Source organism: Peromyscus californicus, unplaced genomic scaffold, assembly GCF_007827085.1.
Source record: "Peromyscus californicus insignis strain IS unplaced genomic scaffold, ASM782708v3 Scaffold_10__1_contigs__length_136768540, whole genome shotgun sequence".
NCBI classification, from domain to species: Eukaryota; Metazoa; Chordata; class Mammalia; order Rodentia; family Cricetidae; genus Peromyscus; species Peromyscus californicus.
Window position 1 is genome coordinate 91,930,127 of NW_026294391.1, and position 11,632 is coordinate 91,941,758.

General features: G+C 42.4%; 1 protein-coding gene across 8 annotated transcripts in view; it reads right to left on the reverse strand.

Moving 5' to 3' along the window:
• Acsl4 (acyl-CoA synthetase long chain family member 4) overlaps positions 1-8,258 on the reverse strand; it is a 77,270-nt gene extending 69,012 nt beyond the window's left edge. For 6 of the 8 annotated variants that reach the window (XM_052737205.1, XM_052737179.1, XM_052737188.1 and 3 more), the window contains exon 1: positions 8,023-8,258. The gene's annotated coding sequence lies outside the window, so the exon portion shown is untranslated. The remainder of the gene's footprint in view (positions 1-8,022) is intronic. The other 2 variants (XM_052737222.1, XM_052737215.1) reach the window with 1 other exon arrangement.
• Between the last annotated feature and the right edge of the window lie 3,374 nt (positions 8,259-11,632).

Here is an 11,632-nt window from a genome sequence, read left to right on the forward strand (position 1 = left end):
GTGTATGTTCTTAAATGAGAAGATTCAGATATATTCTCTCTCCCTCTCCCCCCCCTTTCTCATTTTTTTCTTTTCTTTCTTTTTTTTTTTGTTGTTGTTGTTTTCGAGACAGGGTTTCTCTGTGTAGTTTTTTTTGGTTCCTGTCCTGGATCTCGCTCTATAGACTAGGCCGGCCTCAAACTCACGGAGATCTGCCTGGCTCTGCCTCCCGAGTGCTGGGATTAAAGGCATGTGCCACCGCCGCCCGGCGACTTTTCTCTTGATTGTAAAGAAATTTAAACTGAATTCTTGGGATTAAAAATGTCAAGGAACTGAAGAAACTTGCAAAGCAATGAGCTTGCAGACAATACCCAAACTTCTGTATTTACAGAAATCTTATACTGTCTTTACCTAATTACAGTTATTATTTTTAGCAATTTTCACTCATCAACTCTTCCTAAAACAACTCAGTGTCATTCATAATAATGAGCCTAATGTGATTATCACCCATTTCAACCATTATCCATATGTTGAACTGTTTTCTTCAATGTCCACTCCCCACTGCCATCCACCTGCCATATGATGTGAAGGGAATCCCACACACTGTGTATCATTTCACTTGTTCCAGGAAGAATGCCAATTCCGCCCACTCATATTTTATCAATTTATAAAATATTAAATCATATATTTTAAAAACACTACATGAAGATGTAACTCAGTGGTGAAAACCCTTGCCTAGCATGTAGAAGGCTGTGGGTTCCATCCCCAGCAAAACACAAACAGACACACTAATATGTACAGCCTACTACACAGGCTGAGTAGTAAAGCCTATACGCCCAGCTGGTAGGCATACAGGCACACTGAACTAACTGCAATTGTTCAGTTTACCGTGTCTTTTACCACAGAAATGAAGATCATCAGTAGTGAATCAGGTGAACAGAAGTCAATTCAAGTTTCTACAGCACATTCAGAAGCCATCCCCCCCTCAAAATCTGCCACTTGCCTTTTTGACTTCGTTAAAATATGCGTTTATAGTTTTAAAATACATCTACTATATACTGGTGCATATGACAGGATCCACTTCCTTCCAAATGTACAGCCAAGTGTCCTAACTTCATTTCCATTTTCAGCACGACACTTAGGACATTTAAAAGAACTAAAGTGTCAAGTTAACAAAAGAAGGAAGTTGTGCAAACAAAATAATAAAGAACAGTGGAAGTTCAACCTGGTAGCCTCATACTATGTACTTAAAGGTTACCAAACAGTTTCTGGTGCAAAACTGTAGCCATGCCTAGCTCACTCATTAGTGGTCTGGCTTGGACTAACCCAACTGCATAGGCCTCTATTAGACTCGTAATTACCATACAGTAAACTGACATTCACTCTGAAACAGCCCACACCTCAGCAGCAAAAGTCAACTTCTCTAAGTTCTCCAACTAGGCCTTAATTCTACTGTCAGGCTTTGAATGCACTCTTCAAAGAAAAGCAAAGGCTATAAAACTTTCCTTGATAAACCAGAAGAACTTGGTCCGAGTTAAAGTTGCGTTATCTGGGAGTTCATCAAAATTTTTCTCTAATGGTCCACAGAGTAAACAGACCCAGGAGGCCACAGGGTCCCTGTGAATACTGCCAGACAATACATAAATGAAGCCATATGGCTGTGTTCCAGCTGAAGTTTATTTACAGAAACAGGTGGTGGACAAGATTTGGCCACAGGGACTGTTTTTCTGTCCCTGACTTACACCAGTTCGCTCTTTTTTCTAGTAGGAATTTGATACCCTAACGGCACACTTACTGGAGCAGATATGGTAGCCACAAAGAGACAACTGATTACTACAGTACCACCATAAAAATGAATATTAAAATGAATCACTCGTCTAGCAAGTTCTTACCATAATACAGGCACACACAATTTTTAAAATATGATAGTATAAGCATCACTAAAAACTAATAGTCACTGTAGAAACAGTTAAGGGTTGGAGATGTTAGCTCAGTGGTAAAGCAATGTCCTGGCCTCTATCCTTACATCATACAAAATAAACTGTTAAAATAAATAACAAGTAGTGACTATAAAAGAAAAATATACAGTGAAGACAAATTTAAGTATTAGAGTAAATAGAAAAGGCCTACGAAGAATATAAATGAGATTCATAACTTCACTACTCAAAATGTAGGAATAAACTCTCAAACTGTGTTTAAGTAAAAGTAAAGTTTTGGTTTTGGTTTTTTCGAGACAGGGTTTCTCTGTGTAGTTTTGCGCCTTTCCTGGAACTCACTTGGTAGCCCAGGCTGGCCTCGAACTCACAGAGATCCGCCTGGCTCTGCCTCCCGAGTGCTGGGATTAAAGGTGTGTACCACCACCACCCGGCAAGTTTTGTTCTTTAGATAACTTAAAAAAACTTTGCTGAACAACTACAGTTTTGCCAACATATGTCTAATTTAAAAAGTGAAACCCAAAATCTCCTTGGCACATTGTGTATCTGTTTAATTCTACGTTGCATTTGACGAGTGGTAAAACAGACACTGTATTTTAAGGCACTAAAGGATAGCAGCCATTTTAGTAAGGTAAGAACATGTATAACCAGATTTCACAGCCACTTGCCACAGAACATATGTGAGCTCTGGATCTATTAAGACAGTAAATGCATTGCTTGCAGGAAAAATTAATGGGATGTAAGGCTGAACACAAAGGCATAAAATTGAATAATGTAAGTATATAAGACCCCTTGAGAACAGAAGCACAGGCCGTGTGTTAATTTTTTTTTTCTGCAACTAATGTATTTACTGTCTCAGCAGTCCAAATTAAAGTTCTGCAGAACTTTCAAGCCATATAACAACAAAAGATCAGTATTTAAAATATACAAAGAACTTTTAATACTCAACAATTTCAAATAATCCAACACAAAAATAGACAAAAGGATGACAGAACTTTACTGAAGACCTAGCAGTGGCCTGGTAGGTTGTCCATACACCAGTGAATGGCACCATACCCATGCATCCATGGCACTCGGTGATTAAAAAAAAAAAGGACCGGGGTGTGTATGTTGGGATGGGAGGATCCAGGAGGAGTAAGCTGTGGGGAAGGGAGGCAACTATGATCAGCAGTCAGTGTATAGATGTATGAAATTCTCAAACAATAAATTTTAAAAGACCTACCTAGTAGTGTGTTTTCAGGGCTGACCATTTGGCATTGGACAACCAATTGGTGTGTTCTTCCCTGGGGAGGACCACCTCTCCCCTCCCAAGCTTTCCTCAGTTGCCTGTAGTTTGTGTAGGATTGAGTCCCTAGTCCCTGTCCACTTTGGAATGTTTGGTGGTGTCCTCCTTCCTTGCTCAGGTCACATTCGGGTGGTCATGTTGGTGAGACTTTACAGGTATAGCTTAGCCAACTCCTTGGCCCTCTGGCTCATACAATCTTTCTGCCCCCTCTGGCAATATTCCCTGAGCCTTAGGTGGGGGAGTGTTTTGTATATATCCACTGGGATTGGAAACATAAACACAAACTAACAGTATACCGACCCAACGATTATATTTAGTGTGTGTGTGTATGTGAGTATACACAAACACATATATACATGCAATAACAATAAAAAAAGAGGCCATGAATTTGAAGGAGAAGAGAGGGGTAGTTAGGAGGGAGAATTGAGTAAATAAAGAGAAGGGAGAAACATTGTTATTAAAATACAACCTCAAACCAGGTAGACCACACCTTTAATCCCAGTACTTGGGAGGCAGAGGCAGGCAGATCTCAGTGAGTTCAGGCCAGCTTGATCTACACAGAGTTCCAGGACAGCCAGGGAGAGACCTACATAGAGAGACCCTGTCTCAAAAAACAACAACAAAAAATTACAACCTCAGAAAGCTAAAGAAAATGCACAAATATAGTACACAAATAAAAACAAGACCAAGTAGTAGCAAATGCAGAACATGAGCCATCAGGGTATTATAAATTAAAACTATTAACACACGCCTTTAATCCCAGCACTCAGGAGGCAGATCCAGGCCGATCTCTGTGAGTTCGAGGCCAGCCTGGTCTACAGAGTGAGATCCAGGACAGGCACCAAAGCTACAGAGAAATCCTGTCTGGGAAAAAAAAAAAGAAAAGAGAGAGAGAGAGAGAGAGAGAGAGAGAGAGATCACTACATAGTGAGCGATAGCTAAAGGGAAATTAGAATAATTACTCTGAAACCTAAACGTGCAACTACTGTATAACTTGGCAATTGTATTCTTAGACAATTATCCCGGAAGTGAAAATTTACGCTCATAAACAGAAACATCAGAGGTTCATTGATACATGAATGGTTAAACATACATCTATGACAAGCCATACTACTCAATACTGAAAACAGATTATTTATTAAGAGTATATTCACTCTACAAATCTCATGGATCTCCAAGGAATTATGCTAGTGGTAGGAGGCAGTCTAAAATGGTTACAGCCTGTGTTCCCATTTATTTAGCATTCTTGAAATGACAAGAAGGGACATGGGAAATAAATCACTGAGAGAGAGAGATGACTGTAAGTATAAAAAGGAAACACACGGAATCCTTGTGGGCTCGAATTGTTTCGTGACTTGCCTGGAGTGGTCACAGAAAGCTACAAATGGCAACACTGTGCAGAACTAAACAGAGACAAACTGCACGCTAAAAGCAGCTTAGCAGTTATGAATGCTTGCTGTTCTTGCAGAAAATGAATTTAGTTCCCTGCACCTATATCAGGCAGCTCAAAATTCCTATGACTCCAGCTTCAAGGCACCCAGGCCCTCTTCTGGCTTAGGTGGGCATCTGCACACATGTGGCATGCACACATACATATAAATCAAAAAACGAAAATAAAATTTTAAAAAGAAAAAACTGGTGGAATGTGAATATGATGGACAGATTGCATCTATTTCAACTTCTTATCTGTACTGTTATATAATAATTACTTATACTATCATTGGGTGAAATCAGATATAGGGTATTATTTTTTATAACCGTATGACAACCTACAACACGAGAATTCATAATCAAAAGAGAAAAAGTTAAAATATATAATATCAGCCAGTAGGAGTGGAAAAACAAAGCTTATGTTGTTTTTCCTAAGGAAAGTCAAGGAAGTGAGAACATGTAATGCCACAAGGAACCACCTGGAGAGCCTGGGTGTGGTGGCACACGCCTTTAAACCCAGCACTTGAGAGGCAGAAGCAGGGGGATCTTTGTGAGTTCAAGGCCAGCCTTGTCTACAGAGCTAGTTCCAGGACAGCCAGGGCTGTTACAGAGAAATCCTGTTTTGGAAAACAAAAACTAAAAAGAACCAACAGTCCTCAATATGATACAATTATCTCCTCCTCCCCTACTGAGGCTTAACCTTGAGGCAATTTTGTTCATCCCAACTTGGATATTACTATCTTTAATAAAAATAAACTACATGTCCATGTCTCACTAAAACCACACCACCCTCTCAGACTACAATTTCATAGGTGTTCTCTTCACCATCATATCCTGAAGGTCTACCACAAAATACATGAGCCACTAAGAACAAGAGAGTGGAATGAATTTATAAATAGAACAAGTGAGATGTCTGCATATGTATTTTGTTGTTGCTTGAGACAGGGTCTCTCTATGTAGCCCTGGCTGTTCTGGAACTTTATATGTAGACCAGGCTGGCCTTACAGAGATCTGCTTGCCTCTGCTTCCCAAGTGCTGGGATTGTGTGCCACAACTCCCAGCTGATTTATTTTATTTTATTGGTTTTTTGAGACAGGGTTTCTCTGTGTAGAATATTTTTATTTTATGTATATAGGTGTTTTGTCTATATGTTTGTGTATCATATGCATGCCTGGTGCTCACAGAGGCCAGAAGAGGGTGCTAGATCCCTTGAGACTGGAGTTACAGGCAGCTGTGAGCCACCATGTGGGTGCTGGGAACTGAACCCAGGTCCTATGGAAGAGCAGCCATTGGTCTTAACCACTGAGCCATCATTCTAGCCCCTCTGTATATGCTTTTAAAGTTACTAGCCAATTACAATTGTACATCCTCCTCCAAGTGTCTAATGCCCATGAATGTCTAAAACTCAGTGTGGTACCCACACTTTTCATTTGCCTGTGGAAGTTTACCTAATATTTGTGAAACTGCTTCAGAAATTATGAGCTACTACATGCAGTAACTCATTAAGTCAGGATGAATTAAGAACTAAGCGTAACTTGCTATGCAGACCTTTGAGAAAATGTTCTAAACTGATGTAACAAGATTCAGCCACAGCCTTAATGTGAACTACATTAAAATACATATATATTCATAAAAATCTCATTATTTTCATAATACAAAATCCAACATGAGGGATTTATGAATCATCTTGGAAACCGTAGATTCATTTTAATTTATATATGTGAAAACAGAAAAGTGCCTTGTTCAAGGTTGATATAGCTACGTACAGCTGAGGCTAAAATCTGAAAATCTCCAGAGTCTGGATTCAGGTCTCTTGGCACCTAATTGGACAAGATTCTTTGTTCTTTCTCCACCCATCACATCCCTACCCAATTGGGTAACAAAAATTCTATATTTGATCTAGTTTTAAGAATATTTATTTTAAAGAAGCTACAAAGCTGAAATCACTCAAACTTTTAAATCGGCACATTAAACCCTTCTGCGATTTTTTTTTTTAATGTCAAGGTCCTTTATCTCAATTTGCAAGTACACCAGCAATATAATGCTGGTTCCTCCGTGGAAGTGGCAGAGAAGGGCCATTTGTACAGGAGTCTAGCTTGTTTTCCACTTTTGCAGATTCAGCTGAAAAGATGAGCTAGTTTGCAATTTAAGGGAGGCCTTACATTTAAATTTTTGCTTGATATGCTCAGTAGCAGCACTGTAATTGATATCCACTTGCTGATTTATATATCGAGAACATGTGGAATCCTGGCTTGTTGGAAGTGAAAAAAGAAAAACCAAAGTTAAAGTAAGCGCAGGAAACTGCTTTCTTAGGTTGAATGTCCGTAGCAATGCGTTAATAAGTATGAATTTAGAGGTCCAAGAAACAAAACACGAGAAGGAACCTCGGTTATACTTGAATCCAACTGCATGACAGCTGGACATATTTTCACAGAAGAGGAAACTGAGTGGTTGATTAAACCATTAACCAGTAAAGCAAACGGCTTACTTCTTCAGCGAGGTTCATTTCCCCTTATTCCGACTCTTAACGTCGTTTCTCTAAGTGAAGATTGACTTTTTTTAGGATGAAAAGTACAAAGGAGTAAATTAATTTCAAGAGAATGAAAAATAAATGTCTTCGAAGGAGATGCTGGAGTAAAACGGAGAAATGACGTCTGATTTCAAATATGTAACCAGTTAGGCAATGAATCACATTCTCCTAGGTTTTTCTGTCTATAGACATCAGTCACAGTTCTTTTCGGTACTCGAATGAGAGGAAGAGGAAGTGAATAAACCTTATATTAAATATACCTACTGAACGCGGGGATGAAGACGGGAAGAACACACCATGCACGCTTTAGCTAGGATCCAGCTGTTTGCTAACATACCTAAAGGTATGGATGCTGAGAGGTTATCTATCGAAACCTAAGGTACCCCCCTCAAATGCGAGAGGGCAGATGTTTCTAGAGCCAGAGAGACATCCCCCCACCCCCGCGCGCGCCCGGACCCTGTTACAGAGTGACTGGGAGGGGACAAAATGGAGCTGAGGTCTAGGGGCGCCCTAAAGGTCGTTTGGAGGTCTAGCAGGCACTTTGTGTGCTCTTATCAACTGAGTCATGGCAAAGCCCTGTACCCCCGGGAGGAAGAGTTCTCATGGCCCTCGGGTACAGGGAGCTGCAGGGAAGAACCAGGCGGGGTTCTGGAGGATCCCGGAGCGCATCCAAGGAGATAGCTACAGCGGTTATCTCCCCCGAAGTCCAGGTGCTTCAGGAGCCAGCGGCCGCTGCCCAGATGCCGAGCGCCCCCCTGACCTCCAGTCGGCTCAGGTGAACAACGCGGAGCCCGCCAGGGATAGGGGGGCCCTCCGGGGCACCGACCCAGCGGCCGCAGCCTCCCCAGCCTAGGATCACTCACCTAAGGTTGCTGCCTCGTCCACCACGTCTCCGCCGCTCAGTCCGGCCTTAAGGGGAAGGAAGCTCACGGAGAGGAGCCCGCGTGCCCGCTAGCTCCGGAGCTGCCGTGCAAGGAGGGGCGCGCCGCGGAGGGCAGTGGAAAAAAAAAAAGCCGCAGCGGCGCGCGCGCAACCCGGACGGCCAGCGGAGGCGGGGCGCAGCGCGAGCCCGGAAAAGACGCGCCCGGAGGGGCGGGCGGAGCGGGGGCGCGCGGTGGTGTGGCTGAGCCCGCCGAATCGCAGGCGGCCGCCGGCTCGGCCCACCCACGCGCCCGCCTCCGTTCGCTAAGGACGTCACCGGCAAAGAGGAGGAGCCCGCTGGGGCTCGCGGCTGCTGCAAAGGAGGGCTGCTACCAAGGGGTCGCGAGTCGCTAAAGGCTCCCTAGAGCCCATTGCCACAATGCTGGTCCCGCGGTGCTGGGCAGAGCCGCCCGCGAGGGCTTGGCGCCCGACGGCGGAGAGCTGCAGAACTGGCACACGCCCTAGCGGGCTTCCCAGGACTCCACCCAGGATGAAAGTTCCCCCGAGGTCATCTTCCAGCTGCCCCAGTAGATACCTATCTTTTGATTGCCTCGTGCTTCCTATAGGAGAGATCTTAACCCCATTTGCTGGCTTCTAACTCCTGTAAGCCTGAGCCAAAGCTACCCATCCTTTTATCTTACCTTGAGCTGTGTTAAGATTCTTGCTCCCTCGGGCTCATGAAATGTCTCTTGAAGGCAGGCTTTTGCAAGTCAGTCAGTCAAGGCAAAAGAGCCCACAACTGATAAGAAAAAGTCAAGGCAGTACTGTGAGATCATATTGCTTCTAAGCCTGTTCTTGATAAAGCCTTTTTTCTCTCTCCAAAGAGCTGAGAAATTGTTGTTCTAAATAAAATTCCAGAGACTATCTCAGGGCTTCAAGATACATTGTAATTGCGTATAAGCCACAACAAACTGCCAAGAATATATCGCCAAAAGAAATAAATGCCAACTATTCTTCTAGTTCTGTGATGCATAAGGGTGAACTGACTGCCTTTTTTCTGCTTATTATGGATGTTTTACTTACTATTTTTCATTTTCCTCATAGATTGATTGTATGTGTGGTGGACACACACACACACACACACACACACACACACAGATTGCTCATCTCAGATCGCTGGTACAGTAGTTCTTAAGCTTTAATGTGTATCATAATCATCTGTTTGTTCAAATGTGAGTACCTAGAGAAATAATTCCCAGATGTTTTGATCTGGATCTTAAATAGGTGAAATTTTTGAATTTTAAGAAGCACCCCGGGGTTGGGGATTTAGCTTAGTGGTAGAGCACTTGCCTAGCAAGCACAAGGCCCTGGGTTCTGTCCACAGCAACGGAAAAAAAAAAGAAGAAGAAGAAACACCCCAAAGGGCACAAACTGTGTGCTTGGCTGAGAGCAGAGACTTTCAGCTTGTTTGAGTGTTATTTTAAAGATGTAGTGCTCCTTTTATTTTCAACGGACCCACCAACTTGTATACAGTGTGTGTAAACACACTCAAGTACTTTTCCTTTCTCAAGACTGACCTAGAAAATTTAGGACTTCAAACAACAAATTTAATTGTCATCTTTATTTTTATGAGATCTTGTTGTAATACCAGAAACAGATAATTATTAGCTGGCTATATATTCTACTAGGGACCTACAGTGTACGGAGACCTGTCATTTATCTGTGAGATAGTACAAAAGAAACTGGAGGAACAAACATCCACTCCTTCAACAAACTTCAAGTTTAGTTATGGAATTAAAACACAGGCACCACACAGACCCAGTGTTCCACATAACTCAACCTGTTAGACTAAGCAGGAAAAGAACTTGTAATTAATGAATACTTTTTCTAGTTTCCTTCATCATGAATCATGTAACCCAGACATTCTTAATGAACTCCTCTGAACTCAGTAGTCCTCAGGAGCTTACAGAAGTCCTTCCAGCTTTACAAGGTGTAACTAAAGGAGGGGAGCTATTGGGTTTTGTTTATATGTACGTACATACATGTATGTGTGCCTAATAAATATATATACATATATATCAGACCAAGAAGCTACTTGTATTTTCAAAATCTTTATCATTTAAGCTATTAATTAGTGCTCACACTTCTGGTCACCTTTATTATCTACCAGATCTTTTCCTGAACAGTTTTTTGGGAGGGTGGTTTCAAGACAGGATTTCTCTGAGTAGTTTTGTCCTGGATCTCGCTCTGTAGACCAGGCTGGCCTCGAACTCACAGAGATCCGCCTGGCTCTGCCTCCCAAATTCTGGGATTAAAGGCGTGCGGCGGCGCCGCCGCCGCCGCCGCCGCCGCCGCCGCCGCCGCCACCACCGCCACCACCACCTGGCCTTTCCCTGCACATTTAATCCACCACATTCAAGATAAAGAAGAAAAGCTACTTATGCAAGAGAGAAAACAACCAGGTGTGGTGGTGTACACCTTTAATCCCAGCATTCAGGAGGCAGAGGCAGGTGGATCTCTGTGAGTTCTACGTCAGCCAAGGTTACATGAGACCCTGTCTCCAAAAACCATCAAACAAAAATGCAACCAAATTGAAAACAAATATTTTCACAGTACTTACAGAACTGCTTTTTTATTTTTTCAAGAGCAAAACCAAAGGCTAAGAGTAATGGCACAGGCCTGTGATGCTAGCACTCTGGAGACTCAGGCAGATCTAAGTTGGAGGCCAGCCTGAGCTACAAAAATGAAAGCCTGTCTCAAGATCACACTGTATCTATGAACAATAAAAGGAAAGAAAGAGGGAAGGGAGGTAGCAAAGGAGGGAAGGAAGGGAGGAAAGCAAGAAAAGATCCCTAAGACCTATGACCCCGGAGCAAAACATTTGTCCCTCCCCCCAGCAGCTGCCTGACGTTTTAGAGCCTTTGCAGTTTTTTTTTAATGCCTTAGGAAAATGAAAGATTACTATCTTTGAAAGGTGAGGCAACAGATGTAAATGAAACAATGTCTCCAGTCACAAAAGTAGCTAGTAATAAGCGCTTGGAATTCCTACCACTCCCAGGGACTCGCTGTGAAGCGCACTCAGTAACATCTTACCAAATTCAAATTAGAAAACAAAGGGAGAGTTAGGAAAATATAAGATGCAGCTGTCAAGTTTCAAAATACGAGGTGAAAGGGGAGATCTACATGATAGAAAAACAGAAAAGGTACTGTGGGGAGCGGGTGGGGGACACCAGAGAGAGGAAGGAGGAAGGACAGTAGGATAGAGGGACAAATCAGAGCAAAATATGTAGGAAAATGTCATACTGAAACTCCTTACTTTGTATGCTAAGTTAAACATTCATTTAAAAGCTATTTTTCTTTTTTAAATAGGAAAATAAAGCCTCCGAAAGCTAAACAGAATTGAACAAGGCTGCTCTGTTAGCAGACACTGATATTTAGGCCCTGCTAGTTTTGCTCTGGTGTAATAAGAAGCTGAAATAGATAGCCAGGCTGCTCCTGCCATTACTTATTTATGGAAGGACAGAAAACAACTGTTCTTCACTGACTACGTACCAAGGCTTTGCATCTTAAACTTACTTCTTAGGTTACTAGAATAATTTCCTCCTGAAGCCC